At 57.7% G+C, this 5,815-nt stretch overlaps 1 protein-coding gene across 2 annotated transcripts in view; it reads right to left on the reverse strand.

Annotated features, from left to right (window-relative positions):
* Nucleotides 1–5,534: 5,534 nt before the first annotated feature.
* The window catches only part of LOC105700967 (nuclear hormone receptor E75), an 81,386-nt gene continuing 81,105 nt past the window's right edge, over nucleotides 5,535–5,815 (reverse strand). For both annotated transcript variants that reach the window (XM_012427319.2, XM_012427320.2), the window contains one exon: nucleotides 5,535–5,815. This exon is cut by the window's right edge and continues 4,029 nt beyond it. The gene's annotated coding sequence lies outside the window, so the exon portion shown is untranslated.

Below are 5,815 nucleotides of genomic sequence, written 5' to 3' on the forward strand. Positions count from 1 at the left end.
GGAAACGCGCGATCGGAGGAGGACCTTGAGCCGAGCGTGGCAAACACTCATTATCGGCCACGAGCAATGTCAGCTCGAGTCGTTCTCCTCTCACTTTTCACTCGATACCTCGCTATCGGCTCGCTGGAATCGATCGCGAGACCGCTACTCGGGCACGACCGAGCGAATCGCGCGAAAGCCGTTCCTAGGAACCTGGTGGGGACCCAACGTGAAGACCTTATATGGAAATTTTCTAGAAAAACCTCTCCAGGAGGGCAGCAGAAAATCCTTTAATCTTTTTTAGTTGGACATCCGAGGGTTACGGGTCGACCTCGACCTCGACCTCGACGCGGAAGCGTCGCGACTCCGTCGAGGCCGCAGAGGGCCAACGGAGCGCCGGCTGCGATCGTCGCCGCGGCCAAGTGTCGGTCGATTTTCCGGAATCAATACCGACCGATAAGGCCGGCCGATAAGGCGCATCGATTTATCGGGCGACCTTGCTCGCCGCCACGAGAACCGGCGTATCGGCCCCTGATCGCGTCCACCCGACCTCGACGGTCCCAATTGGACCACAGTCGACCACAAGTGGGTCGCAAGGTGCGTTTTTCCCTGTCCGGTTTAGATGCGTCCTTATCGACTGGACTATCGATACAAAGTCGCAGGAGATTTGCCCCGCCGGACGCGCCAGGAGGTCAGCCTCTCGCGCGGGGCGTCCTCGTCCTCGAGCAGACCTCAATGGACGCCGCGACCACCGATAACCCTGTACGCGATATTCCATTCCAGCTGACCTCAACATTCTATCTCTTTGGTCTAAATACGCTAAGTAGGCTCTCGCGTGCGGAGAGACGTCCTCGAGTAGTTGACCCGACCTCGTCGGCTGGTGAGGTCGAGCGTTCCCCTCGGGATTTCTTCACTAAAGCGCCTTATCGTTCCCCAGGATTCGGAAGACCAAAAGATCTCAAAAATAGGACTAATCATAGAAATCCTCCCCTGTGAGAGAACATCCTGGAGCACCCTGGAGGCCTCGTGACAATGGAGTACGATGGACTGGTTCTCCAAATCCATGCCAGACCTCGAATCTCGAGGTTACCTCCTCGGGGGGACCTCCGAAGGAGGGGGGACAAACGGCCCGCCTTGGTATCATCGACATTCCAGACTTTCCTCGCCGGTGGAGGCGCCACGCATTCCGGCGGCCACGTCAGAGAGGCTATATTTGCGTTGGGCAAGGTCAGGCCGACCTCGGGGACCAAGTCCCCCCTCGGGGGCGATAAACGGGAGTCTGAGAATCGGCCCGACCGGGCAAAGTCGACCTCGGAGAGATGGCGACCTGTCGGACTGACCTCGGCCAACGTGGGCCACGCTCGCGACCTAGGTCAGCCCGGTCCCGGAGGCCTCGCGTGCTGCAGGAGTCGAAAATCCCTGTGGACGGTCTCCGGACCGGTCTAGAAGGAGAGCCAGAAGCCTTGGAACGGATCGCGGGAAATTGTCCCGGGGGAAATAAAAATCCCTGGGAGGCTCCTGGTCCTCTTGCGGAATGGGGGACGAGGTCATCCCCCGGGACAATGGTATAATTCCCTGGGATTAATCCAAGGGGGGCGGGACGAGTTTATCTGGAGCGGGACACCTTGCACTTGGCCCGCCAGCTGGAGATAAATGAAGCCCTCTCGGCGCGGAGTGCGAAAAGAAGACGCGACCGAGAAGAAGAGCAAAAGGCAGAAGTCCTTGGGGAAGAGCGAGCGGAGACAACGAGTCCGAATGGCTGGAATAAAGTTGGCCTTCGCCTTTATCGTATTTCCGTTCGACTCGGTGGGACGAAAGTCCCGTCTAGTCTGGCCGCGTCGAGTGACGTCTAGTGACGAGTAAAGGCATGACAAAGACCGAGAGTCTGGTAAATTTGCATACCTTGGTCTTGGTCTCGCAATGAGGATCAGGTCTTGGTCCTACCATGGTTGTCGGTGCCCTCGAAGAGGTCGATCCGTCGACTCGCCAAACAATGGCGGAGAAGGGGTCCACATCTTGGAGACGTCAAGAGACCTAATCGTCAGCTCTTCACCCTCGTCGAGAGCCTGGGGGAGATCTGCCGAGGGAACTTCGTTGCCGATAACCTTTTCTCCGGCCCCTCCGGCATCGATGGTTTAACGAGGGTCAATGGAGGATGTCTAGAATCGGATTGGCCGCGACGAGCCTCGCAGAAGGTGGCCGGAGATGCATGGCAGCGTCCTTCGAAGACATCCTCGAGATGCAGCCCTTTGACGGAACCCTCGAAAAACAGCTACGCCTTTCCCGGAGAGGACGCTTCCTCTTCCTCCAGCGGAAATACCTCGAGGGTAAATAAATTAGGTTGGATTTCAGCAGCCCCGAGGGCGGCATGGGCCTCCATTTTTCTTCCGAACGTTCAAGGCCAAGCCGCAGTGATAAGGGTAGATTTTCCCATTATCGCCGAAGGGTCGCACCCGGAAGCGGAAAGCGAAACCTCCAAGGTCCCCTCGCAAAATGGATCCCCCTCCCCGGATCCAGGGTGAGGTCGGAGAATGATCGATAAGGGTGCCGATAGGGTCCAGATTCCGGAGAAAGGGTGCCAGAAAGAGACTAGGCGAGGAGGTGGAAGGGTACCTCTCCGGAGGGAAGGGCAGGGTATTCGGAGGGTTCGCCCTCCCACGCACGTTGGCGAAAAGGGGAGCCCGAAGGCCGTTTCGCTCGTAAATCCTGCGGGACAGGAGAATCAGGGGATTGGGGTAGGGACACCCCCAACCTTCGGTCGCGCTAGTTTGGCGGAGGTCACAACCTTGCCACGTGGAGGCCTCGGCTGGACCCGCGGGAAGGGCTGCGGGGGCTTCAGGGATACGTTAACCCTAGGGATAAAAAACGGGAAGGGGGAATATATCGATCTCGGCTTCCTTTCCAGGAAGAACCTGGCCGATGTGCGCAGTGGGCTAACCCTCGCAGTGGAAACTTCCCTGGACCCCTCCTGGACTCCGGGATCCTGGACCGAGGTCGACTGTTCACCTCGAGCAAAAACGGACAAAAACCCAGAGACAAGCATTCGGGCAGAGGGAGATAAGCGGGAAAATAAACACCGACGAAGGCATTTACTCCGATTAGGTCCTAAGGCCTAGTGGAGGGCCTAGCGCCCTGAGCGGTCTAGGCTGACGAAGTATGGCGTTTGTAATTCTCCTCTGACGGGACCCGTGGGAGAAACGGTGTCCTTACAGCCAGCCAGGACCTCCGACGACCCGCGGATCCCGCTCGGTAGCGACGCCTTTATTTATGCTAATAGCCGGCCTTCGGCAAGATCATATTTTCGCCGGCAACGAGTTCCGTTTATGGGCCATTGTTCCCAGGTGGTTCTTTGTCGCGATCCATTTCTTTCTCGCTCTGCTTCCGTCCGTCTGGGATCTCCCTTTGCCGCGAGGATAAGCCCTAATCGAAAACTCTGAAAAGTGGGGATGTACCATCCCCAGGCGCGATAACAGTTTCCGTATCCCTCAACAATGCCCCGGCATCCTTTGACCCATTCTGGGTGGCCATCAAAGGTGCCCCGCCAGGGCCTCATCATTCCTTTTTTTCCATTTCGGCGATAAACGCGAGCTGGTTCTCTGGGTCCCAGAAAGAATCCCGCCGGTGGATTTGCGGAATCGGCGATGATGCCCGGGACACTCTTCGAGGACGATTCTGGGTCCTGGCCAAAGTCGAGGGCCCGCTAGTGGCCCACGCGCGATCTCCCCCATGGACCCATGGTCCCCGTAACGAGGCTGGTCAGACAACAAAGAACCACATCCTCACCTCCACCACCCACACCTCGTGGATTACAGCTTGGATCTTCGCCCGTCCTCCCGAAGGATCCACTGATCAGGCCCAGAAAATTTAGGAGACCTCAATTGGATCGAAGTATCAAGGAAGTCCGAGGGAAACGGGCCCAATGGAAGTTGGCGAGCAGCTGGACCCATTCGATGGTCAAGCGCAGATGGGCCGGATGGAAGGCCAGATCGAGGTCGCTCCTTTGTGGGGCCAGGTCGCGGGTTCCATGGGGAATTGCCGTTTCGCCATAGGCGTCCGGTGGCACTATCTAAACGTCTCCCAGCGACCGGGGCCCAACCATTGACAGTGGGCCCGGTCGAGGAGGGTGGACGCGTCTGCGACCTCGGTCGGGCCTTGAACGGGCCTTTGGTCGGCGGCATTATGTGGAGGAGATAAAAAGAGAGGAACGCCGGTCCGGGGGGTGGGACAGAGAGAAGCGAAATGGGGGTCGGGCCCGAGAAAGAGGGGGGGAGGGGGAGAAAAAGACGAGGAGAGGAAAAAACGAGAGAGAGAGAAAAGCGGCCGGAGAGGCGAGGGCGTCCTCCCGGAGGCTGAGACGCGGTCCAGTCTCTCGGAATGTAAAGCCAGGGACACACGAGATGAAGCACACTTTCGCAGAGTCAAGGGTAGCGGAGCCCACACACACCCACACGTCGGTGGGCGCCCATAGCGTCGATGGCCGGGGGTATGCGTGTGTGTGGGACTCCCTTCGCCGCACCGACGCGCGGGAAACGAGTTCGAGGGGGAATCCTTGGTCCTGCGGGATATCGAAAGGACTCCCAAGGTTGGGACAAGGTAGGAGAACCTCGAGGGGAGCGCCCGAGAGGAGTGTGGAGACCTTGAAAGGGAGCGAGGTGGAATGACCCTCCCGACGCTCCCCCGTGTGGGGTCAACGAGGACTGAGGAAGGGACTCGAGAGGGGCCCTAATTTCCAGGACGCCCTCCGAAGGACCTCGGGGGTGAAACGCCGCCTGAGTGGATTAAATTGATTCGGCCAATCCTCTCCGATAGGGCGAACCAGCCCTCGGCCGAACCTCGCGACGTAAAAGCCCTAAGAGGAGGAGAGTAGTCCGAGTCCGCCGCCATCTTGGAATCCCGAAAATAGAATCTAAAACCTATCCCAGGGTGAATACCGGCGACGGCATTTAAAATCGTTAACGCGATACTTTCGCCGCACTTCGGAGGTAGACCCTGGTCCGAGAACAAAGGAGAGGGCACCGAGGGTAACCTCCAGGTTGCGTTTCAATGCCCGCCATTAAGCGCAATAAGATGTACCCGCGCAAGGATGTGCGCGTTTCTCGACTGCGGCCGAGGGCACGCGGCACGTCCGCTACTCTCATGAATGAAAACGCACGGGCGAAGGCCGTTTCCACGAGAGTTATAAACGCCCGTCTCCTTTGTCGTGGGCAACCTCCGGTCGTTAAGAGGTTCGCCTCGGGTTCCTGCATCGCCAGGACGCCTTCCTCGTAAAATCGCATCCTTGGCCCCGAGTCGATAATCCGAGTCGATTAATCGCGGGGGGTGTCTTCGAACCTCTCTCCGCGGAAACACAACGGCCGAACCGTCCGAATCTAAACCCAGAGTAAAAGAGAAATATTCCTTTCCATGTCGACGTCGACATAGGAGCTCCCCATGGCGGCCATCTTGGAATCCGCGAATCCTTCCTCGGCGTCACCGTCGAAGACCCAAAATCCTGGCAGACCTGCAATCACGGTGGGTACTTCTGGCAAGACCAAACAACTAAGTACACTTCCATGTATAATTCACCAGACAATGTTTATTCAGACGACCTCACAACTCCCAAGCGTACAAAACGACGTGCTCACTGGGCAATATGCGGGGCTGCTTTTGTGTGTGCTCATGCCTCTCGCGGATTTCGCAGATATCTCTCTGTCCCTCAATGATCGCATCATCTCGCCGGGAAACAACGGTTAGTGTCAGTACATTTGTCTATCTCTCGCACTCGCTCGCAACGCCTCTCTCTCTCTCTCTATCTATCTCTTATTCCGCTCGTCAGGTTCCTCTCATCAGACCCGCA

This window comes from Orussus abietinus, unplaced genomic scaffold (genome assembly GCF_000612105.2).
Source record: "Orussus abietinus isolate OABI.00-Male unplaced genomic scaffold, Oabi_2.0 scaffold9, whole genome shotgun sequence".
Taxonomy (NCBI): Eukaryota; Metazoa; Arthropoda; class Insecta; order Hymenoptera; family Orussidae; genus Orussus; species Orussus abietinus.